General features: G+C 41.0%; 1 protein-coding gene across 1 annotated transcript in view; it reads right to left on the reverse strand.

The window, feature by feature from the left end:
* Nucleotides 1-20,032, reverse strand: part of HRAS (HRas proto-oncogene, GTPase) — an 814,425-nt gene extending 794,393 nt beyond the window's left edge. The window contains exon 1 of the mRNA XM_044059181.1: nt 19,845-20,032. The gene's annotated coding sequence lies outside the window, so the exon portion shown is untranslated. The remainder of the gene's footprint in view (nt 1-19,844) is intronic.
* Between the last annotated feature and the right edge of the window lie 6,882 nt (nt 20,033-26,914).

The raw sequence follows: 26,914 nt of genomic DNA on the forward strand, positions 1-26,914 counted from the left end.
TAGGAACAGTTAAATGCAAGAATGACTTGGATACTGTGTACTACCACAAAACTATAGGGTTATCGAAACACAGGGAATATTTTGTCTCTCAAAATTCTGGCACCACAGTCAAGTATGTTAACTGAATTTGTGTATTTATACCTCCCAATCGCTTAGCATAAGAAATCTGGACAAAGGCAAAAATAGGGACAGATATTAAATGTTGCGCTTATAAATTTTAAAAGTTGCTAGAATAATAGATTTTGCACCGACATGCACTTTTTGAAGGATATAAAGTCTGAAATTCAAATGTCTGTCTTTATTTAGTGACTTCAGTCCTCAACTATTTTCCATAAACCTACAATTTCTTCTGAGGAACAGACCAAAAATATGGGGCAAAAATCTGGACATTCTGTGAAAATATGGAAAGTTAAGAGGTATGACCCCACCAAACTGAAGGGGCATAAATTACACCTGACATCACATGTACCAGAAAAAGAATGTAAAAGTAACTGTTCATTCACCAAACCACACACTGCAACATTTCACAAATGTACAACATATTATAGATCAGGCTTACTAAATTGTGAATTATCTGCATTCTTACTGGACAGTATATGTTTAAAGATACCAACAGTCTTTAGAACTGGTAAATGAAGAATTATACAACTTCTCTTAATTAGACTGAATCATATTTATAATTTTTTCTCATATACCATTATTTTGTACTAAAATATGATGGAATCACTACATGAAATGTGGCAAGTGCGTAATACAAACAGGAAACTGACACCTCATATACATAAATAAGATGTAAAATGGAAGTTTGAAAACATGGTTGCAACACTACAGCATGGTCAAGGCAAAATTCTAGGAGCAATGCACCATGCCACAGGAACAGAAGTAAGGTTTTTACTTACAGCACCAGCTACCCAGGAATAAAAGATGCCGTACAGTGAGAAACCAGGTAAGATAAAAGAATCACTCTCTTAAAAAGTAGTCTTTTTTTTTCCACAACAGGGTGACGGCAGAGAAATTTGCAGCAGGAAGACAAAACTAGTAGTTATCACATGTGGAACCAGGACATGTACCTACAACAAATGCCCGATGGCATCACACAATGTCACAGCACTCAATGAAGAACAAAAACAGATTTTTCTGACACCACACCAGATGGCAAAATGCCATTTTTCTTCTCACCCAAAACGCTTCCACAGACCTTCCTTATTACTACAGTCCTACTACCCAGCTTCACAGACACCCTTAAAAAGCAGGAAAGAAAGGAATAGCAAGAAGATAAAGAACTTGGTTAATCTCCTAATGACAAAGTGTTGGAAAATTAATGTAGCAGACATCATAGAAGCAAGGGAAAAAAAAAAAATCGCCAACAAAGAACGACCAAAGGAGATGAGGAAGCTAGTGAGGTCAGAAATCGAGTACAAGGTAAATAACCAGGAAAGTCAGTCATGCAAAATTTAAAGCTAAACAGAAATAAATACCACTAATATCAGTGGTCAAAATCATTAAGACTGCTTTTAAAATAAAATGTAGTAGTAACAGAAACATACATAAAAGCATACAAAGGTAGTATACACAATAACAGAAGTATATATATATATATATATATATATATATATATATATATATATATATATATATATATATATATATATATATATATAGAGAGAGAGAGATAGAAATATATATACATACACACACACGTTATATATATATATATATATATATATATATATATATAATACGTGTGTGTGTGTATATATAATGTGTGTATGTATATATATTTCTATCTCTCTCTATATATATATATATATATATATATATAAAATAAATAATATCAATAAAACATTTGTTAAGCACAGAAGATTGTGTTGTCTCCTCACAGCAAGGGGTTCCCTGGTTCGATTCTCGGATGGGTACCTTTTATGCAGACTCTGCACATCCTCCCTGCGTTCATGTGGGTTTCCTTTGGGTGCTCCACTTTACTCCCACATTCCAAAGATATGCAGTAGGTGGACTGAATACTCTAAACTGGCCACAGGTGTGAGTGTGCATGCAAGTGTGTGGTGTAGAACTACAACAGCAGGGCTAGCCATCCGGAGGTGTAAACCTTGTCATTGTTGAAGTGACAACCTGACCCCATGTGCAAAAATGGGGAAAAAGGAGTTATGGGTCGATGAATACAAATGTTTGTTAAAAATTCATAAAAAAGGTTACACATGTGTAAACAATTCTGAAATGATCATTTGCAGTGTTAATAGCAAAAAATTAAATGAGAAAAATATAACAGGCAACATTCAATAAAAATGCATGCAAGCATTTGCCAGGAATGCAATTAAAAATAAAAAAATGTTGCAGTTTTAAAGGTGCAGTTTACAGAAGAAAAACATTTAAGACATATTGCTGGAAATTCAGGTTCACCTTAAGCGTGAGCAACAGTGAATAATTTCAGTAAAGTGACTACACCAATTAGTTTAGGAGACCACATTTTAAACAGAAACTTGAGCAAAATGTTAATGACTTGGCATATGCATTATGAAAACACCTTTTTGAAAAAAGGAATCAGAATATGTTAATATATTTTTGATCCGAGAAGAGAAACACAGTTGCAGCAACTGCGTTTTCCAACGATTTGCAATATACAGGTAAGATACAGTATGTTTTTAATTACGAGTAGGCTATGGCCAATCTTAATTCTAGAGGTAGGTAGTTCCATTTTTTTTAATTAAATATTCGACTTGGAGCCTAGTTGCCCATTTTGCCTCTTGTTTTGTTTATGTGGAGTAAGAGTTTGTGAATCTATAGTCTCTTAAGCTTGAGTACTGGCAGAATACATTAATTGAACATGCACCTTTTTTATTTTAACAGTCTGAGGGTAGAAAGCTATAACATATTAAAGTTTAGAATAGTAAAGCTGTGTGCTCTGAAGGGCACATGGACAGTGGAATCAGCTACTCCGAGGTTGACTGAGGGTAAGTTAGTAATTTTTCCTGCATTTCTGAATTTCTAATTCCAAAATTATATTACGGCAAATACTGCGAGATTGCGAGGCTTTTCTTTGTTATTAGTAAGCATATTTTTGTCTTGCAGAGGGCACCTAGCTTTAGGTTCACATCTTTGACCATGATGTCAATTGCTCCTTGAAGAATACATTTTAATCCAAAATGAATTCAAGATAGTTCAGTGGTGTTAAGTGTTCCAAGTGGCACTATATTTTCAAAACATAAAGAGTTTTGTTTTCTTTCCATTTAGGATAATCTTGCTTTGATGGAGCCATATAAGCAAGGAGTGAGTTACATTCCTTTTAAAAGAATGCTTCTGGGCTGTATGCTGTCGGTGTACCTTTTGTTGGTAAAAATACTAAAATGTATTGGTCTCAGTACTCATCTTTGGGGTACTCCTCTATTCAATTCATAGCTGTAAGATTCTGCAGTGGGTCAGAAGACTCTGTACAGTGATGGCAAACCTTTGGGGCTCAGCATGTCAAACATTCTGAAAATGCCTAGCTTGACTCTGCTGGCTTCCCCCCCAGACAAAACAAGAAACAATTCTTTACATATTAATTTAAAAAAAAATTCCAATCATGTGTGCTGCTATGCATTATAAAGTAAAAGAAAAAACAGTGACTTACAAAAGAGAAAAACAATATGTCCACTGATAATTGCGCTTAAAACAGTGCACCAAAAAAACTGAACTGAAAAAATATGGATTACATTGCATCCGATTTGATTAACATCAATTAATGACTTTTTTGTTGCCAAGTTTTAATAGACAAGTACAGGGTCACATATTTCTTGCATTTTTGTTCATTCAGTTTCTTTGGTAACTCGGCTGTTGGTGAATGCTGGTGTGTCGCCCAAAACGTTGTGGCGTGTCATAGGTTCGTCATCACTGCTTTAATATGATCCTCCAATAGTAAAGAGAGAGTCACAGACTCTCCTTAAACTAGCTTAAGCTTCAAGCTAGCTATTGAAGACAGATTATCCACATATGGAATATACAACAGCTCTCTACACAAGGATATCAACAGATAGTGAACCTCTTGCCATGAGGAAACAACACCAAATCAATTCCCTGCTGGGGCGCCTTCAGTTTGGAGTTTGCATGCCCTCCTGAGTTTGTGTTTTTTTTCCCCTCTTTCTTTTTCTGCTGCTCCAGATTTGTCCTTCGATCAGGTGGAACATCAGGGAGGTGTCTGGTAGAGGGAGGGTGGTTTATGAAGGGGATGGTATAACCTCTGGATATGATGCGGAGCACCCATCGATCTGTCGTAATGGACTCCCAGTTTGACAGGTGCTCCGACAACCGCCCCCCAACTGCCTCCAGAGAGGGACAGCCGGGTAAGCCCTCAGGACTGCTGCGCGGGTCTATCCGGGAAGGGTTCCCTGGACCCAAAGTTACGCGGTCCCCCTCTGCCTCTGGGCCGGCATCCTCCTTGTCCTCCTCTGCCTCTAGAGGACGAGGGGTCCGAAGCTGGATGGGATTGCTGGGACTTACGGAACCACAGCTTCTTTTGTCCCCTCTGATTCCTAGAAAAGGATCGTTGGAGATTAGAGAAGCGGACTCCAATGGCAGACAGCGTCTTCCTATCCTTCTCGCTTTGGACCAGCGTCTCGCGAACGGTCTTGCCAAAGAGCAAAGATCCGTCAAAGGGTGCATTCGCGAAGGACGCCTTGAAGGGATCCACGAAATCGCAGAGACGGAGCCAGGAGTGATGTCGCAAGACGACCCCAGCTCCGCTGGCCCTAGTGGCTCCCTCTGTGGCATGGGAGAGTAGATGCATGGACGTGTTAGAGATGGATTTCAGAGTGGCCATACGAGTCGAGAAAACTTTTTTGTCCTCGACCGACATGGACTCCGGGGGGGCTGCAGCGTATTCCTTAATTAAGTCTCATTGCAGCCTAATGGTATGTGCCATATAGTTCAGCGCCCTTACAGAAAAGGTCGCTGAACTAAACATCCGCTTCCCAATGCGGTCCAGTGCCCGAGATTCCTTATCTGGCGGGTGAACCGAAGAACTCTCCTGCGCGAGTTCTCTCTTGGTGGCAGCCGCCACCAACATGGCATCTACGGGGGTTCCCTTGGCCCAAGACAATCTATCCACTGGGGGGCTAAGGATCTTGTTGGGTCGCTTCGGGATAGGCTCCACGGTGTCGGGCTCCTTCCATGCCCTGGTAGTAATGAGGTCTACCAGGGGGTCAGCCGGGGGGGGGGGCACCCAGGAGGTAGAAGGGCCTGCCTCAAACGCATCCAGGAACACGGATTCATCCACGGAAGGTTTTTGGGCAGACCACCCCCCTCTAATACGCAACATTTCCATGATGTCTCCGAAGGAGACATCCTCGAGGGGGGTGACCTTGGGGAACCTTCCCCTTCATCTAAATCCGTGTCGGTTGCAACGGACTCGGGGGAGTCCAGGTACCTCCTCTTGCACCAACGTTTACGAGGGACCTCCTCGGTGGGACTGTCCGAAGAGGGCTCGTCAACTGGGTCCTGTTACTCTAAGGGAACCAACTGGAGGGCTTGAGCAGGCTGTCCCGATGGTCGGATGATGGAGGATAGACCCACATGCAGTGGGGGTACGGGAGGATCCGACACCCGAACCAGGGACCTGGAGGTCCTCGACAGTACCCTCTCCACAACCTCAAAAGCCGAAGGAGAGCTACTCTCGCCAGGCTCCGAGAGCAATCTCCTCGGCTCTGAGGTAGGGATCGGGGTCGGAGCCGATGCAGCCGGAGCCAAGAGAGAGGTGTGCTCCGAACCCAACGGAGCCGAAGACACACCAGCTCCCCCGGATCCGATGCTCAGCCCTCGGCCCAAAGAACTCGGATCTGACAGACTCGAAGGCACAGTCGGCGTCGAAGCGACCAGAGCTATCGGCGCTGATGAATCCCCGGTTCCGAAAGGGCCCGGATCCGATAACTCCGAGACCCGAAAATGGGTCAGAGAAGGAGCAATCGGAGCAAATATGGGGGCCGCGCTCCCCCCCCAGAGGGGGGGTAAGAGCACCCCCATCTGCATTTGGGTCTGGATGAATCTGCGCATCATCCGATCCATATCTGCTTCAGTGAGGCTTCTGGTTGATCTTGAAGAAGTCAGAGGCGGCCTGGAAGGGTCGCCTCGATGACCTCGAGGGAGACCGATCCTCCTCCTCCAGCTCCAGAGAAAAACGAGATGAACGGAGCTGAGAGGGGGAGGATCCGTAGACCCTCGAGGGAGACCTAGCCAGCTTAGACGGTGGGGCTGAGGGTGGAGTCTCAGCCCGCCTTTTGTGGGACTTATGTCCCTTGTCCTTGTGTCTTTTCTCCACTGTAGTGGAGGTACCCGAATCCCCCGAACTCACAACCAAAGAGGGAGGTTGAGTCAGGGGCACAGAAGGCACGAGGGCTGCCGAGACAGCCTGTGCCTGAGAGGGGGAGGAAGAAGAAGCCGATTCCTGAGGCAACAAGCCCGCCAGGATCAGCTTGTTCTTCCTGTCCCTAATAGCTTGGGGATTAAAGACCGCGCAGATTGTGCAGGCCGATGACAAGTGGGCCGCCCCCAAGCATAAAACGCACTGAGTGTGGCCATCCGCCGGCGAAAGCTTATGGCCACACTCAGTACATTGAGAACACCGCCTTAGGCCCTTCAGCCATAACACCACTCACACCAAAACACTAAGAGGGGGGAGGGTGAAAGGTTGGAACCAACAGAAAACTAGATACCTTTGTTCCCCTTTTCTAACTACACTATCGATAACTAACCCAGAAAAAAACTACACACTCTCACTAGAAAAAAGATAAGGTTCAATCTCACCAAAAGCCAAGGAGCTCTTCAAAAGTATCTGCTTCAGCCGCGGCAAAAAACAATCCTGGGTAATGTAGCTCATAGCAGGGTTTTATGGGTAGGGGGAGGAGCTAGGAGCTCAGATCTTGTAGCTTGGAAAGCTGCCGGCTCAAAAACGATCTCACAGGTTGCAGAGCAAATGAAGTAACTACTTCAGATCATTACATCCACATCACCATCTAGGGATACTACTACTTCCCCATGTTAGTGCTGAATTTCCATGCTGCTGTGGTTAACAGTGCAGCCAATCAGTAGCTTAGTGACCGCAAAGCAAACCCCCAAGTCACATTTTACATCTACCTCACCATCTCTGAAGAAATGGGGCAACTTGCCACTTGCTCTGCCCCTCTTATCCCAGGATGGGTATACCCAGCCACCCATACCAGCTCCAACAGAGGACACGCACCTGTTTCATTGTCAGGGCTTTATTTAATCCTTTACACTAAGTGCTGGCTGTGTATTTTCTAAACAGCCATTTATGGACACTTGAGGTAGTACACTATCTGTGATGTCTGATAATGGTGTTCCCTGCCGGTTACGTAATTAAATTATAAATTGAACAACCAACATACTGTTGTTCTTCAGGAACAGTGTCATTAGTGGTAGGTTATTCAACGTAAGGATAGACCAGCTTATCCTGCAAGCTGGGGGAATTTCTATAGAAAATCTTTGTTTTGTACAGAAAGAAATACATACTTTTTTTAAAAACCTACATCTAGTACCGAAACAGATACCCTATCATCTGTGGTATAACCACCACTACATAATCAGTTATGCACCAGCACAATGACACACTGAAAGCAAGTTGCAAGTGAATGCTGGAAATAGCCCCAGGTGCTAATCTTACTGCAGTCTTTCACGGCCTGTATAACTTCCTTCTGCTCATCACATACTCTGTGGGCTCTAGGGTACTAACTTTCTGGGAAGAAGATACTTAAATATGAACCTATAAATGACATAGGAGTGAACGTCTTATGTAAAAATGTAAGCTTGAAAAATACCTTGTTTGCACAGTACTTCACATTTATGCTCCTCATACAGAATGTAGGGCATAAAAGGGATGTACAAACAAACAACTACCCAAAAGTAAATTGCCCCACAAGAGAACAATCATAGTCCATGCGCATCCAGAAGGAAAATGCAGAACAAATAAGAGTTGGAGGGAGGGAGCAAATACTGCTACAGTGAAGAGAAGGACATCTACTGTTATGGTAATCACTGTTACAGTATTCCTTAAAGAAGGGAGAGTAAAAAAGCTAAACAAACAGAATGGGAGGTGGAAAGCAGAGAAGGGCCCTCAACAAACTCGCATAAAATGGTTTTGACAAAACCTGCTCAGGCTCTAGAAACCATATCCATATTATAATGCTTAGTAAAGGTATGCACTGAAGACAGAGTAGCACCCGCAAGGATGGAATTGGTGTCCAACCCCTTGAAGAAGGCATCACCAGAAGAGGCAACAGCCCTAGTAGAATGAGTTCTAATAGAAACACACAGAGACTTATCATGAAAAGAATAACAGAAAACAAAATAGCCTTAGATATCCAGGAGGAGATGGCCTGCTTAGAAACAGCCAAACCAAAGACCTGTGATGAAAGGAAACAAAAAGCCAAACTTACAAATACTCCTAGTTTTATCCAAATAATACCAGAGCCGTCTTGTGCAAATCCAAGGTATGCAAGACCCTCTCAGCAGCAGGCGGAGAAGGAAGTTGTACCGGCTGATTTAAGAACAACTCATTTACCACATTGGGCATAAAAGGATTAGTATGAAGGGATACCCTTGTCCCTGTGAAAAACCAAAAAAGGAAGAATAGCCATGAAGGCCTGGAGCTCACAAACCGTCCAAGCAGAAGTAAGAACCAGCAACAGTCTTCCAGGTACAATGTTGCAAAGAAGCATAAGCAACAAGCTCAGCAGGAGCCCGAGTTAATTTCTCCAAAACAAAATTAAGGTCCTGAGGAGGAGGAATACATTTTCTTGGAGGCCTAATATGCAGGACACCTTTAAGAAATTGTTTGACTTCAAAATGAGACGTTAAAGGAAAAGTCAAGGAACTTGATCTAAAAGGCATGGGAGGTGAATTGTCAGAGAGAAGCAGGCTTATCAGATAGAAGTGGCCCAGACGCCTCCATTGAGAAGCTTTAGCAGAGGGGGGGGGGGGCTGCCTCTTACCCTTACAGGCCTGGCAGGGTTGCCTGTGAACAAAAGCAGATCTAGAAGGATAATTCCTCTGGAACCTATGGATAGGAGACTCGAAAATATGTTTAAGATTCTTGCAAGGCTTTGCTTTTCTCTTGAAAAGGAGACTAAACAAGTCAGAAGCAGCAGTCCCAAAAAGAAGAGTATTACCTAAAGAAGCATCCAAAAACTTGGTCTTAATACCCTCAGGAAGAGACTGAAGATGAAGCAAACAACACTTCATGACAGACCCAAAAGTAGCAGCCCTAGAAGAGGCATCAGCAGCATCATACCTACACTTAAGAGTGGCGAGCCACTTGAGAAGCAGAACCTAAAAAAATAAGGCAGATAATATGCCATCAGAATAGGGGGAGTGCAGAGATAACCTGACAAGCCTGCGAAGCTCCGGTAGTTGTGTCTGCATGTCCCTTTTATGCTCTACATTCTGTACGAGCAGCATAAATATGACGTATGGCGCAAACAAGATCTTTTTCAAGCTTATCCATACTGACTGAGCAATGGGCTGCCAGGGGTGGGACATCCCTTGTTTAAGGAATACTGCAACAGTGCAGTATAGAAGGGCATCTATTTTGCAACCTAATAGAAAAACCCACAAAAATGTTACTCTGAGCCTTTAACTATGAAATCTATGTACTTGCATAAAATAGGTTAGTTGGAATGAGGCCTGTCTGGTCTGTAAGGCAAAGTCTAACTCTGGTCTGTTTTAAAGTCTGTGCGTGGACAGCACTGTTGAGCGAGCCAACACCAGAGTGGAGAATCCAAGACTAATAGTAAATATCAATGACAGAAAAATGTGACTAATACATGACAGAATGCCTTCCAACAATTACTGAATAAAACTTCCACTTACAACAGAAAAAATAAATATATTAATAATACATGACAGAATGCCTTCCAACAATTACTGAATAAAACTTCCACTTACAACAGAAAAAATAAATATATTAATAGCATATAATATGTATCTGGAAAGTAGAAAACATCCACTGAAGCTTCTTAAAAACTTCATGAAGGAAACTACAAACCCCTGAACCTACATCTAAAATATTGGAAAAAAAAAATGTTCAGCACAAAAGCTATACGCTCTGCAAAAATTCTTAACTTTGAAATTATTTTGCTGCATTTTTGTTACCAAATGGTTTTGCAAGTTTAAAACCAGAAACTTTATTTCACAGTGTAACCGAAGCTACTAAAGAAGTTATGTCTTACCATAACGTTCCATCTGTGCTGTAGATCTTTGTTCATTCATTACTATTAGGACTTCAGTTCCGTCCTCAGAACCGAAATGGCCATTTCCAAGCTCGCACAGCCAAAAATCTCAGCTAAGACCTACCCATAATGCCCCCCTCCTAGTTACTCCAGACCAAGTTTGCCCGCCCCTATATAATAGAAGTAGTAATAGAAAAAATAGCAGAAGGCTCTGGCTGAGCAAATACCCCAAGCAGGAGTTCCTAAAGTCCACCAGGAGTCCAGGCAAGGGGAAGGAGGGCGGGAAGTAATGACTGAACAAAGATCTACAACACAGATGGAATGTTATGGTAAGACAACTTCTTTATCTGATGTTGTAAATCTTTGTTCATTAATTACTATTAGGACAGAGTCCCCAGCTACTTGAGTCCTGGGTGACCCTAAGGATGGATATTCCTGACCACTATAAAACCAAAAGATGCTCGTCCCCTGGAGGCCAAATCCAATTTGTAATGAGAGATAAAAGTATGAGGTTTTGCCCAAATGTTTGCTGCGCAGATATCATCCATAGAGGCTCTGGAATTAAATGCTACAGAAGTAGCCATAGATCTGGTAGAATTAGCCTTTATTCCGGAAGGTAACGATAGCTTATTCTGTTGGTAGATAAAAGTAATGACGTTTCTAAGCCAGGAGGATAAAATCACTTTGGAAACAGGTTTACCCAATCTGGGTCCTGCAAAGGCCACAAACAATTGATCTGTTTTCCTGAAAGATTTAGTCCTGTCCAAATAACAACGAAGATGCCGATCCACATCAAGCATGTGCAAAAGGTACTCCCCTCTATTAGAATGCCGAGGGAAGAAAACCAGCAGGTCAATAGACTGGTTAATGGAAAAGCCAGAAATGACCTTGGGCAAGAAAGAAGGGTCAGTATGAAGGGACACCCTATCCATGTGGAAGATAAAGTAAGGTCTCTTGACACTCAAGGCCTGCAGCTCAGATACTCTTCTCGCGGAGGTAAGACCTACTAGAAATAAGGTTTTCCATGACAAAAATTTTAAATCACATGAATCAAAGGTCTCGAAAGGAGGACCTGTGAGAGACTGAAGTACCAAAGTCAAGTCCCAGGGTTCTAAGGGAGGCTTGACATGCAATACTCCATTCAAAAATGATTTGCATAGGCGGTGTGACAATCGAAGAGTTATCAAGTCCATTATGAAAATTGGCGACAGCTGCTAAATGTACAGTGATCATAGATGCCGAGGCTCCTGCATGTAAAACAGTATTCAGGTTGTAGGATCTTTTGAACAGGCATAGAGAAAGGGTCTACGTTCTGATCTTTGGCCCAAATAGAGAACCTAGTCCATTTAGTAGAATGGACTTTCCTGGTGGAAGGTTTGTATGAAGCCAGAAGAATTTCACGAACAGGAAATGGGATGCCAGGCAGCCTGGCAATCATTGGAAGTGGAGGAACCAAGCTGTAAGCTTGAGACTGTGGAGGTTCAGATGAATCAGTCCCAGAGGATGAGATAACAGGTCTATGGAATGATCCAGGATCCATGGGCTGTAAATCAGGTGAGGCCATAGAAACGGGAACCAGACCTGACTGGGCCAGTAGGGGGCAATGAGGATCACTTTGCTTCTCAACCTCTGAGCTTTCTGGAGAAATTTTGGAATGAGGGGAAATGGGGGAAAGGCATACAGAAGACCCAATGGTCAACTGTGCATTAGAGCATCCCTCGTGGGTTCCCCCTGAGGGGGGGGGGGGCCACAGCAAAGTAGCTTCTGCATTTGTAGTTTGGGGGGGGGGAAGCAAACAGATCTCAGCAAGGCTTGCCTCAGCATTGGAAGATCCGATCCGCTGTTACAGGGTTGAGGGACCACTCGTGAGGCATCAGGATGCTCCTGCTCAGATTGTCCGCAACAAGCTTGGAACTCCCGGGAATGTGAGTTACTATAAGTAAGCGGATGGAAGCTATCACCCAGTGCCAAATCCTCATGGCTTACCGACACAGGGGGTAAGACCTTGTTCCACTTTGCTTGTTGACATACCAGACAATTGGCATGTTGTCTGACTGAATTGCAATGGTCCCATAGGGTAGGGATGCATGGAATGCTTGCAATGCTAAGAGAACTGCCCTCAGTTCCAGGACATTTGCAAATTGGCCTTCATGGGGAACCACGTGCCTTGGACCGTCTTTCCATGGAAATGCCTCCCCCACCCTAACAGGGAAGAGTCCATGGTCGCCGTGGGCTAGGGAAGACAGAAAGGTCGACACCAAAGATTCGTTTGTGGCTTCATCCACCATAGCATTTCTTCCTTGCAACTGTTTGTAACACTTATGTGGTCGGGTGGGGGAGTTAGAAACGACCACTGCGCAGAAAGGAGCCACTGCAGGATTCTCATGTGCGGCCTCACCAGTGGTACTAACGTGATGGCAGCCACCATGAAGCCTAAGAGTTGCAGTACAAATCATACTGGTACATAGGTCTGAGGAAGTGTGTCTTGGATTTGGTGTCTTACTTTTGAAATCATGTGAGGGGGGGGGAAGAGAAGCTTGACAGGATGTTGTGGCGAAGACCGCTCCAATGAATTCCAGCGTCTTCGCTGGGGACATTTGTGATTTGACCTTGTTGATTGTAATCCCCAAGCGGAGAGCAAGACTTGAGTGTAAGAGAGGCTGCAGACTAGGAGATTCCTGGTCGGTGCGGTAAACAGCCAATTATCTAGATACGGAAAAACCTGGAATCCTTGTAGTCTAAGATGAGCTACCACAACCGCATCCAAGCATTACGTCTCATAACAATGCCTGATGTGGCAGCTCGAGATGCCCCCTTGGTGGTATGAGATATCAAAACGTATCGAACAGTTAGAGATGGATTCAAGGGTAGCTAGCTGTGAGGTGACAGTGTCACCCCCACCAAAGAGAAAGACATTTCGGAAATTAGGTCTCTTTGGAGGCGAGTAAAGTGTGCCAGATAGTTCATCGACCGAATGCCGAAGGTCGCTGAAGCATAGGTCCGCTCCCCTAGTCTGTCCATGGTCCGGGACTCTCTTTTCAGAGGATGGAGGATGGACAGTACAACTATCTTCTGCAGTTCCCTCTTGGTGGCCGCCGCCACGACCATAGAATCAACCGTCAACTGCTTGGATCAGTGGAGCTCAACTTCAGACGTAGATAAAATTGTCTGGCCTCCGAGGGACAGGTTCTACATTGTCCGGGGCCTTCCAGGCACGCTGCACAATGAGCTTAACAAGGTCATCTGCCGGTGGGGTCACCCAGGAAGTAGATGGCCGGGCACGGAAGGCCTGCAAGAACACTGATTCCTCAGAAGAAGGGTTAGAGGACTTCTAATCTCCCCGCTGCTTGAGGATTTCGAGAATGTCTCCAAATGAAATGTCATCTGGGGGAGACTGTGGGGACCCTTCCCCCTCATCACAATCAGTGTCTTCAGTGATAGATTCCTCCGGGGAATCAAGGTGCTTCCTTTTGCACAGTTTCTTCCGGGGAGGCTCCCAGTGGGATCTTCTGAGGAGGACTCCAGAGAAGGGGTTCCCTTCAAAGGGGGGGGGGTCTTGCGACTCTGGGGTCCCAAAATAGAGGGTTGTGAGAGGTGCATGCGGGGGGGGGTTCGGACACGGATGTCATTGGTGCCAACTGTAAGCCTGCGGTGTCAGGGACCCTCTCCATCACTTGAGCAGCAGGCCCGCCCGAGGAGGAATGGGAGCCCGGAACTGGAAGGATAACCTTGGAACCAGGGTCACACCCCACCCTGAGGAGTCCACCTCCAGGTGAAGAGCTCCAAGAGGACTGGAAGCCAGAGGAGCCATGGACATAGCACCAGCAAGAAAATGGGTGCTGGGCTAGGTACCAAGGTATGGACGGTCCAAGTACTGCTTCGAGACAGCATCAGCTCCACTGAAGCTGATGCAGCAAGGGTGGTCGGTGCAGACAGGGGAAAAACTGCTGTCAGAGCCAAGACAGTATACACCGGGGTGGAAATCTGTAGCGAGATCTCCAGAATCTGGGTAGAGGCCAGAGGAGGATAAACAGGGGAAGATGTAGTAAAAGATTCTGAGCTAAGAAGGACAGAAGGTCTAGCTGGAATGGGCAATCCCCTAGCTGCCAGAAGCTGGTCCACAAACCACACTAGATCCAATTCAGAAAAACTCCTACTGGATCTAAAGGAGGCTACTGAAGGAGAATCAGGTCTTTCTAGAAAGGGGCTAAACCTCTGCCCCGAAAAAGGGTTGCAAATTGGAGAGTATCTTGTTCTTGGCAGATATTCGAGTTTTGGAGCCGAAGAAACTGTCAGCACCGTGGCTGGGGATGGTGCCGAAGCAGGTACAGTCATCGGAGCCAATGTTGGATCCAAAGATGGCACCAAAGTCAGTGGTGCCGAGGTTGGAACCGAAATAGGGGTGAATATCATGGATGGCACCGAGGGAGAAGATACAGAGCATGGTGCCGAAGAGGTCTGCACTGAGGGCACAAAATCACGGAGCCGACTCAGTTCCGTAACTGACAGATGCAGGAACCGAGTGACTCGGTTTTTCCTTATGTTTTTTGGTCTTTGGAGGGGGTGAGACCTCAGACCCAGATACAGCCTCCGAAAAAGGTGTCTTGATTAAACCTTTTAAAATAAGCTTATTTTTACGTTCTGCTAGTGTACGATTACTAAAACTAGCACAAAATGTAAGTCAGCTTTAATATGATCCACGTGCAAACAGTAGACACAAAAAGCATGTGTATCCAAGTTGGGCATCTTACTCCCACACTTGTCACACTGTTTAAACCACAACTTAGCTTTGACATAGTAAGGCAACAAGGCTATCCTATAGAAAAAAAAAAACAAAATAAGGGAGAGAAAAAGGTAAGAGAATACCAACGATGGAATTTAAATACCACAAGTGGTAAGGAAAGACCTGTCAAAGGCAGGAGAGAGGAACAGTACCAATAATGGTAGAAATTAAATTACCAAGGTAAAGGGTAGGGAATAGAATTAGGTTATAGGCAACAGTGAGAAAAGGCTAAATTGACTAAAAAATTCTGAAGAGAAACTATCTTAAAAATGACAATTTTCTACTTAGCTTTGAGAGAGATGGCTAGCACATCTGATTAGGAACGTGACAAACGATATCTGGAGTAACTAGGAGAGGGGCATTATGGGTAGGTCTTAGCCAAGAGTTTCTGGCTGGCGCGAGCTTGGAAATGGCCGTATCAGTTCTGAGGACGGAACCAAAGTCCTAATAGTAATTAATGAACAAAGATTTACAACATCAGATTATAAATTTCACTAGATTAAATCAGTTTCATCCAAAACGCACATTTATACCAACAGCTACAAAAATATCCATGTCTAATCACTACCTGCTGGTTGCAGCAACTAGCCAAGTCTAGCAACACAGCCTACTACAATCACAATACAACTAAATTGTCATTTGAGAGTGTCTGCAAGAAATTAATGTCTGAAAAAAAAAAATAAAAGCATGGCTAAATGTGGGATGATATGCTTTGTGAAGCCATCCATCAAGTACACAACTCCATCTATCTTTAATATTTAATGACTATTCCTGTCATGTCTTAATGTAAAGCACTCATGTAAATTATCCGAAGTCCAGTGCCCAGTCTCCAGATCACCTTTTCTACTAGGATAAACTAGCATGCGAACACAGCACACTGTATTCTGGATAATGAGCAGCAGTTTAGAAATGCGCTTTTAATTTTTTTTTTTTTTTTATTCAAGCCACATATACACAATGCTGAAAATTGAACTGGAAAACACCCTTGTAACACCTTCAAGTAACATAATTCTGTATACAGACATCATCAACAGAAACAGGCCCTCAAAGTCCATCCAGACACGCCTTCAAAAGACCTTTCCTCCCTATACAACTGGCTACAACTAAAAAAAAAAAAAAAACTCACCCTAAATATCTCCAAAACAACCACATCCTTAAGTACCAAACTTGAACATTTGTTTTATATACTGAAATCCCAAATGAACTTATTTCAACAGCAGAGAAGTACAAATACATTGGCCTCTTATGGCATCACACAAACTGAAAGACCACACTGACCTGTGTGCTTCAGTGGTTATTTCTCAACTGAAAATTGCATACTCATCCCAAATTACCTTATCAAAAAAGCAAACAGGCCCTCGTCAAGAAAGGTTGTATGCCAAGACTGGAATATACCTTACCTATAATCTCCCTCTACTCCGCACAAAAAAAAAATTCAGACAACTACAAATGCTATATCCAGACTTATTAATCTTCATATTTGGAACATCACTGCATTTCCCTGCAAAATACAAACAAGCTTCCTGTCAAAACATACTTTGTTTCAATTATCTTCCCTTACATTTAAAATACTGAAAAATGGTTTCTGCTCCTCTTTTACAACTAAAGTTCAAATAAAATCCTTCCCTTATGCCCTCAAAACTCAAAGTAATAACACCTTAACGTTAACAACGCACCCATTTTGGACACTCCTTTGAAAAAAGAAAAAAAATGGAACTATCTTCTTGTATAATTTGGGGACAAGAAAACAAACACACACACTCTTATAAAACATCTAAAATACTCCCATTAAGCATACCTGTTTTCTACTGTCAAGGGGCTAAAGTCCAATATAAAGTAGCAGTTTTCTAAATCTCTTTCAAACTTACCTGCCCTCACCACAATGAGAGCTTAAGTGAAGCTTCCCCTGCTCTGGGGAGATTCCCTACCTGGAAATATGAACACAATAAAAACATCTAGAATACAGCTCTAGTTATTGCACTGAAGTCTGAAATAAGTAACCTTACTGGTGTTCTAGGATTTTGCAGAGCGAATTCATGGACCATCTGTACAACTATGATTGCTGCTTTAGTTCCCAAATGTGTGTTATTTTGCCATTTGTCTGTATGACAAAGGTTGCCTCCTTATTTGACATTTCTCTGACCGGATGCAGTCATTTCAAAATTCCTCTAACTCTGTGCATTGACACCAGGATAATGGCTGATAAGGAACCTTGGACAAGTCCACACACCCAGTCAACAAAGTATAAAATCTGTTACCAGGCTCCATGGCACAGAGGCATGGAGCCCTGACTGCAATCAAAGCGACTGGAGTTGCATTATCAGCCCTGGTACTGGAGAAGCCATTCAACAACGGGCAGGATGAAGGAGTGTGGCCTACTCACCTCTCCAACAGAGGTGCTGCAGGCATTCAGAAAGCTTATGGAGTGGTAAAATTTCCCTGGTGGAGACCAACTAAACAACCGTCTGTTTGCTCTTCTTGTGGAATATATATATATATATATATATATATATATATATATATATATATAATATATATATATATATACCCTGCCAGCTGCCTAAAAAGCATGGTCCTCCTCAGTCAACCTTCAAGCTTGTGATGGAGAATTAAATAAGCCAACTGGTTGGGTGGGGCTGATGATTAGCAGGTATTAAAAAAATGAATTTACGGATATCAATATGTGTATTCAACTAAAACACTATACTTAAAACCTGTTCATCATAGCAGCCCAGAACAGCAAGTCTCAGAACACTGAAAAAAGAAGGTTACAAGCTTCCTGTAAATTAAGTAGCATGCTGATCAATTTGTGGAGTTGGAGAAGAGTGAAAAGATCTAGAGACCAACGGCAAGGAGGCATACCTCTTGCAAAAAAAAAAAAAAAGTGTGTGTTTTGCAACCTTGGGTGTGTCACTATTTTGAGACTGTGATATCCTGAAGCTTTAGACATTTTAGATTAGGTTAATCACATATCAACCAAATGGTGAAATGAATCACAGTAAAACCACATCATACACTTGTGTCACAGAAATGTCTCCCCTAAGTGAAGCTATCTTAATTCAATACTACAAAAAAAAAAAAAAAAAAAAAAAAAATCAATAGCACATTATTAGACCAAGTGTCACACTGCTGAAATTCAAACCAGATTCAGAAGTAACTGTGGTAAAAAACATGGATGCATATATATTGCATGCTCTAAAAAACTCTAAAAGCAAATGCACATTTCTGCTACTATCGACATCTCCCAATACTGTACAACAAACAAGTAAGGACTACAGTTAGTAAAATCACCAGACAACAAATAATTACTACATATAAACCACTCCAGAAAAGAAACAGACTAAATACTTGATTACTAGAGAAAAGTACAGTCTTATTCTGCGTGTGGCAATTATAATAATGAAATGACAGGACTGCTAGCAATCAGACAGAAGCAATAAACAACTCAAGGATCACAGAATCAAGTGGGCTGTAAGGTGCATGTTGTGCACTGACGTATATATGCCCACATAGAGGAGTTTAATTACTGACCAAGAACGTTATACCACTGGATATTTTGCAAAGAAAAACATGGAACAATATACATCTCGAGAGTCGGTAATATGAAGATCCCACCCAAATTAACGCATTACTATCAAGTCTTTAAAACACACAATAGCTCAACAAGCAATTGGCATTTCAACTGCCTACACAGCTACTTATCCCTAGGGCTTATCTCAATACCGTCTACACAACCCCCACCCTCAAATGGCGTTATACAAGGAACACAGTTTCCCAATGTTAGCTCTGGATAATGGTCATAATCTATTTTTTTATGAATTCACCTTCCAATAATTCACACTAGGAGCATCAAAGTATTCACTAAACCTGGCATTACCAAAATGCAGTACATCTCCGTTCTAACCAGTAAGTGCAAAACCAACAGTTATAGTATTGCTGCCATACTCGGTACTACACAAAACATATGAGCTTCGGATAAATCGGTTACCCTCAAATGCACCCATTTCATTTTTATCACTTTTTTAAACAATTAAGCATTATGTCAGCACTGGGAAACACATGCCCGACAATCCGATTAGAAACTTTCCTGATCCTGACCGTGCACATAAATGAAAACTTCCGCAGTGGACTAATTGGCAGCAGTTGGTACTGCCGGAGCCTTACCTTTAAAGAACATAACAACAGCTGCCGCAGACGAGGGCAGCTGGGGACACCGGTAAGTTGGATTTATCGTTGAAACCATATAAAAATATGTGTTTAAAACTGCATCCAAAAAAAAAAGACACAATCAGTGGACTGGCAATTGTGATGGTGTTGTGCTGTAGAGGTTGGGGCAGTAACTTGCACTGCACCCCACCCATACAAAACATCAAACTACAACCTACCCTATATAATAATCAACTCAAAACTAGTGAATGTTTCTGTTTAAATGCAATGTCTAAAAACAGCCAAGCAGCTACACACAGTGATTACGTTGCATTCATCTTGACCCCAATACAAAACATACACACACACACACCCGAGATGAACACTAACAGCTTTAATCAACTTATAAGTAATAGCAGCGTTTAATCCACTGCAGTCTCAAAAGGTAAAACAAAACCACACTTGCATGGTATGCTAAAATGAGCAGTTCTAACCCATGTACTGACTGGTCTGTCCGTTTCCCCTGATGTAATTCCAAGTTTCTTGGCTATAAATGTGTCCACACCCACCTACATCATATCATGCGCACAGCAACAACTCCACTCCCCAGACTTGAAAAAAAAACACAGGGTTACCAATGTGCTCATGCACAGATGCATATACAAGATGAAAAGAGAACTTACTGAAATAAGATTAAGTTGCAATTCCTTTATAAAAGTAGACTAACCAAGCACATCAGTATTGAAACACCATACAACTGAACAGCCCCTCATCAGGGAAGATTCGGTATGGTGGTGATTACTTTCTATGAGAGAAAAAGACCTCTTCACGTCCCTGCTCCACGTGACGCAGGCGTTGTAGCGTTCTAAACGTAATCCATTTCCCTTAGATTTGGCGGTGGTTTGAGCAGAACTCGTGCCGATAGAGTGTTTGATATTGTACGGCAGTCATTTGCCTTTTTGTTAAAAATGAACGTGACTCTCACTCTCTTTTATAAAGATACATGGTTTTACAGTGAGCGTTTTCTTTTTGCAAATACATTTCTGGACTGTTTGATATAGAGTTTTTTGTATATGTCACATTTAACCACATCTGATTTACAACTGAAAATAATTGTACTTTTAATTTAAAATAATAAAATCCAGATATGTACAATTAGAAGTATAAGGCACTCCAGTGTTTGTTTTGTTTCTATAGATGTTAGTTTAGTTTGCTCTAAATTTCGTAAAGCTTTGATGTAAGCTAACCACCATATAAAGGACTACCATGATACGATTATGAGAAATGTTTCATTGAAAGTCTTTTTGGTAGCCAACAATTAAAAACTTGACAGTAAAAGCTAATACATTTTATTTATTTACTTGCTTACTTATTTATTTCCTTACTTTTGTCATTGACACGAAGCGTTTAAGTGCAATCTTGCAATAAGAAACGATACGTGACGTAAAGCTTCTGCAAACGCTGCTGTTTGAAATGTTAGAAATGGAAGACTGATGTCTACTCATATTTTTGAACGGTGTGCTGATTTATTTTCTAGTCTCCGTAAAAAAGTTAAGATATTTTTCCAGTTGTACATTTACCCAGCGGAGCCCTTATCAGTAGCCATATAGGCAAAGAAGTGCGAGGAAATGAAACCATCCAAAAAGAATCTGGACTGGAGACCCTGAGTGCAACAAAGAATGCAAAACAAAATTAGCTTGTCCCATGGATGAACAGTGCAATGATAATAATTAAGAAATATAAAATTACAACTGTGTAGTTCTACAAAATCTAAGCTGAGTGATTATGGGGGTTTGGGGTGTCATTACCACATAATACTGTCTATGTGATGCCTAGATCTAAATATTTTTGAGTATTTCATGTTAACTACAGCTTCTGGCAAATAAAAAAAATGGATGCAACAAGTTCAAAGCTGTATATTGGAAAGGCTACATTTCTCAATGCCATTCAGTACTTCTTCAGCACATTAGTTTTTTTCAGAGGCACTGCTGTAAGACTCATTAATAATTAATTAATTAATTAATTAATTAATTAGACTTGTTTCAGGTGAGATCAAAGCACATCATGGTAAAGATTGGGAAAGTCATTAAACTGAGACAAAGCAATCTCAGACTAGGACTTCCAAGATGGTTGCACACTGAGTAACGGCTTGTTTCTAGCTCTCCCAGTGTGAAAACGGAAACTCAGCAGAGAAGGCCAATAGACTTATGTTTATGGGTAAATTTCAGTAACTGGCTAGTAAGTGCACTGCTTGGATGCCAGGAATAAAGAAATACTGAAGACATTGAAAAACTTAGCTACAAAAAGTGAGGAAGAAACAGTGATTGGGGAAAGTTCTGCAGCTGTTCAGCAAAAAGCAATACAACCTTCAAATATGATTTCCAGTAACCTGCAGGAAGATGTAAAACAACTGCGTACAGTCCTGCTTAAACTAAGCAAAACACTGATAGAGTATATCAACACAAACAACAAAAGTCTGGAAAAAAATGGAAGAAGCTTTAAACAGATATTCTAATGAGATGATAAAGCTGCAAAAATCAGAGGTTGAAATGAAGAAAAGGCTGACTGAATATGAGACTGCTCAGGAAGAGATGCTTCAAAAAATAATAGAATTAGAGGACAGAGCACGTAGGGAAAACCTGAGAATTTCAGCTATACCAGAGAAGCTAGAAGGAACAGACTGCATTAATTTTATGAAAGAACAAATAAGCAACTGGACTGGTATCCCATAACAGGAGTTGTTAGTTGAAATGGCACATTGTGTGTATGCTCCAAACCTAGCTATAAACAAGCAACCTAGACCTTTAATAGTAAAGATGCAACCCTACCAGCAGAAGGAGTTGATTCTGACAAAACTGTGGCAGAAGGGCAAAATACTAAAAGTGGGAGACAGCAGAGTGTTTGTAGAGAATGATTACACACTGTACACCAAGCAGAAGAGGAGTAAATTCATTCCACTATTCAGGGAATGTCGAGAAGTGGGTGTGAGTTCAAGCTGCTGTGTACAGCTGTCTTTAAAGTATTCTTCCCTGGAGGGACAATAATAATTTTTTGATGAAGTGCATACTAAGGAGGAAATACAAAAGTCTGTCCAACAAAAAGTGAGCTATGAAACAGAAAGCGATACTGCTTCTTGTTGTTCTGGTAAGAAAGACCACAGAGAGACTGTACCTGTGAAACCTTTTCCAGTATTTCAACAGAAAATGTTGAAGAGAAAGAAGGGATCATAAGAGTTGACTAGAGGAACCAAGAGTATGTTGAAAATGAAGCAGAGACAGGATTTGGGTGATGGAGAAGAGCAGTAATAAAACCAGTAACTCAATGTGGGATTACAATGCAATAATTATATTTGTGAAATATGATGAACAAGGAAATATTGGACTTTTTCAAAATTTCTTGGATTTGTGGGGGATTCTAAAGTATATTCCCTACATTATGCCATTAATGTTCAGAAAAATTCTTTGGGGAGGGGCAGAGAGGGGAGAAAGCCAACTATAAATAAAGAAAACATTTTCTTAATAGTGCTGTACTTGTGGTGTATGGTTTTCTTTGCAATCTATTTTAAGTGTAATGGCGATTGTAAACAGGTGCTGTTGTTTTTCTTTTTCTCCCCTCTTCTCTCTCTTCTTGTACAGTTTTGAGAAATATAGGTAATTCAATGAAAAAAAAAGCCTAGTTAAAAAGGCACGACAAAGTTAAAATTAATGTACTTTTTCATTTTTACATGGGGAATTGACTGTAGTAAGGACCTTAGATTGATTAGTTTTAAGAGAGAGCAAGTATGTGAAAAAGAATATTAAATATTATGAGGCTTTTTTCTAGTAAATGCATGTATCCTTAGTAGCATTTCTGCAGCTGGTCTTCATGTTTCCATGGAAACAATCTGATTAAGAGAAACTGGCTGTCTGGTTCTCATGTCTCCATGGAGACAATCTGATAAAGAGAAACTGGAGACAGTGTGGTGGAAGAGGATTGGTTGAGGGAAAAGAAAACAAAGTAAAAGAAACAGGGAAATTGGCTAGGACATAATGTTTTCTGAAAGCAATCAGGTGTGTTCCCGGCTGGGAGGGCTTTAGAGATACAACAAAACCAATTAAACTTGAAGTAAAGTTTTCTCATTTTTTTAAATGCAATGGGGATACTAATATAAACAGGATCTTTTGTTTTTTTTTTCTTTTTCTCCCGTCTTCTTTCTTTCCTTTTCTTTGTTCAGTTTTAAGAAATGTAGGAAATGCAATGTAAAAAAAAGGGGGGGGTATGTTTAAGAGAGTATGACATAATTAAAATCAGTGTGCTTTTGCCATGCTTGCATAGGAAAATCACTGGATTAAGATCCTAGGCATTATCCAGTAACAAGTTTATTACAAAGCATGTAAAAGAAAAATAATATTGAATATTATAAGGCTTTTTTAGGTAAACAGGGTACTCTTAGCAGTTTTGTGTCTGGTTTGCATGTCCCTAGAAGACAATTTGATAAAGAGAAATTACTGGGGAAAAGTGTTTACTGAAAGCATTCAAATGTTTTCTCAGCTGGGAGAGCTAAAAAGATAGACAAAATCAAATAGCACTTACTAGTAGCACAGGCTGTACCATGCATCTTAGCATGACTAACCTTTCTTTTTGGCTAACTCTAGCCTGTCTGTGTGGCTATCAACTTAGAACTTTTGTTCTTATTAGGAAGCAAAAACTTCAATATTTGAAGATGTACATAGTTTTGTGTGTTATTAAGTTAATAGTTTTTTTTTTGGGGGGGGTAGGGAAGTTTTTTGTTCTGTTTGAGGGCTTTCAAAAAAAGTTATGTAAGATGTGGCACAGGCTCATATGGATATGACAAGCAACAACTGTATAAAAGACCAACCTGCTGAACAGTATATACATGTAACATAAAAGCTGGAGCTAGACATTTAACAAAAAAGCAGTTTGTGACAAAGGAGGTACTGCCAGCACAGCTATCTGGAATTTTGTAAATAATTATATGTCATTTGTGAATATCAGCATGATTCGTATAAGATGCTTGTGTTACAAATGTATTAGAACTGTATGCCATATATATATCAAACTAGGTTTGCACACGCATGTGTGTTGAAAAGATATTTTATAAAGTGCTTGTGCTTAAAATGTAATCACAGCATGCCCTACTGGAATAGAACAGAAATGTACATGCACTATTGTAACTATTTAAATGTATGTATTTTAACAGTGGAAACTGGAATACAAGAGGTTAACTTCAGTCCAGCAAAACTTCAGAAAAAATAGCTGAAATTAAATTAGTTTATGAAAGCTACAGGCACAATGACTGTGCTGAGAAGCTTTCTGTATTGTATTGTATATGTCTGATAGTTTTATGACTTCCAGCATTTGCCAAAGATCTGAGGAAAAGCCCTTGTCTATGTATTTTTACAGTAGATGCTAAATGCTACCAGCTACCATCAATGGTTGTTTTGAGCCTGGGAACCTGGAGTCAGATGACAAGCAATGATATAATTCTACAAGTTATCCCAACAGTACCATTTGAGATATTATTTTGAGAACTCTCTGAGAGAGACAAAGCATTCTGTATTCTGTCTTGGACCTGGCAATAACAGGAACCATTCACTACACATCTGCCTTGCTCTACAGTAAGTCTAGGGAACAGTATAATTCTCTTAGATATATTCAGGAATATAGCACCACTTAGTTTAGATATTTTTCTTTATTTATTTGAGACTGTCCTGCAATGTTGTTTTAAATATTTCCTGTGATTTTGAACTCTGATGTCACTGTAAATATATGTTTAGTATTGTCTTGTTCTTTTCTTATTTATTATTAAATATATTTAAACATTTCATTGTGATTGATCTGTCTAGAAATATTTAAGCTCTGAAAGTACTTGCATATTTATTTGCTGACAATGTGGGCCACTCCTAATAGCCTTGCTCTTGGTCAAACTACCATTTGTATTAATAGTAACATTACACATTAAGATTGGACACCCTTTGTTAAGGCCTTAAAGTAGCTGATAAGGAGCTAGCTGGTGGCAGTGATAACTACCGTATAGTCTGGGAAAAAGAGGGCATAGCTAGTAAACCTGTGCCAGCCTTTCTCAGCTCTGTGTGTGTGTGTGTGTGTGTGTGTGCATATATAATTCAAACCTCAAAGAGTGTGTATGTCAGCTACTTGGGCAGGGGCATGAAGCACTGGTTGGACAGAGAGGGTGCTGGAGGTCTTGGCTTGGCCATTCAGCTGAGATCTCAACTCTATAGCTGTGCTAGTGGGGAGTCTTACTGGGGATCTGGAGAAAGAGGGTTAAACCAGCCCCAGACTGACTGCAGCCTCTGTGTGCTCTTAAGGGAAATTGCACTTGATGCAGAGAGCTGCATCTGGTAATACCATGTGTGTACCTTGTCATCCTCTTAGTGTATGCCCCCACTTGTGTCAGTGGTGAGGACTGAGGCTCCTTGATTACTGGTTCAGTTATACATAAAATATGGTAATAATAACAATACACGAAAATGATGCTTTCTGTAATGTCCTTCAATCTGAATGGTCTTACAGATAAATATAAAAAAGAAAATGTAGTGAACTATATTAAAATGTAGAGTGCAAATAGCTATGCTGCAGGAGACAAACCTGGAAAGAACTGAAGATGTGAATTTGATAAAGAAAGGTTTTCAGGAGGGTTATTCAGCAAAATATCTGGTGCAGAGGAAAAGAAGAGTACTTATATTAATTGCAAGAGGAGCTCCAATAGTGACAGAAGAGGGGAAAAAAGATAATGGAAGATATATAGTACTAAGGGGCTACTAGCAAGGGAGGAGGATTAGACTAGCATGCACTTTCATTCCACCTAAAACTGCTATAATGGAGCTTAAGAAAATTCTGGGAGAAATAATCAGCTTTCAACAAGGAGTATTATTATAGGTGAAGACTGGAATTTGGTTTGCAATAGTGAAGATATGTCTGGGGGGGGGGGGGCTAGAAGGGAGAATATAATGAAGGAGGGTAGATTTTTGAAGAATTTTATGAAAATGTTTGGCATGAAAGATGTGAATTCATTACTATGAATTTGGGGTGGATTTACATATTCTCCAAGATACAAAAACTGGGCTAGGCTAGATATAATTTATATCTCACAGGAACATGTGCATTTAATTGAAGGTCTTGAAATGCACCCAATAACTATTTCAGACAATGCACTAATAATAACTAAAATAAAAGTGCAAGGTAATGAAATACAAACGAGGCAATTGTGCTTTCCCACCTATTGGTTGAAAAGAGAGGAATTTAAGAAAAGGGTTTTGGAATTAATTCAGGGGCTACTAGAGAAGATAGAAATTGCTTTGGAAAATATAGCTAGGGAGTGGGATAAAATTAAAGTGGAGTTTAAAACTAGGGTGAAAATAAAGGAAAGGAAGATATGGCTAAGAAGTAGCAATAATTATTGGAACTCACAAATTTTAAAGCATTGCAAAATAGGGGAATCTCTCAGAACAAGAAAAGGAGCAACTGCAGAATGTTAAACAGGAAATAATTGATTGCCTCGATAATATGACAAGTTTAGAAAGATTGCTGTTAAGCAAATTTTTTTTATAATAATCCTAGAGCACAAAAACTGTTGCACCATAACTCAGGCAACAGAAAGTGGAAAGGGCTGTCACCAAGCTTACAGAGCCTATAACAAGGAAGATAGCAAAACATCCTGTATAAGTGTTAGAACTATTTTGAAAATTTTATGAAAGTTTGCATAAAGCAGAGAAATATGGAAATCAAGAAA

The sequence above is a fragment of the Protopterus annectens genome, chromosome 17.part0, assembly GCF_019279795.1.
Source record: "Protopterus annectens isolate FY-2018-M chromosome 17.part0, PAN1.0, whole genome shotgun sequence".
NCBI classification, from domain to species: Eukaryota; Metazoa; Chordata; order Ceratodontiformes; family Protopteridae; genus Protopterus; species Protopterus annectens.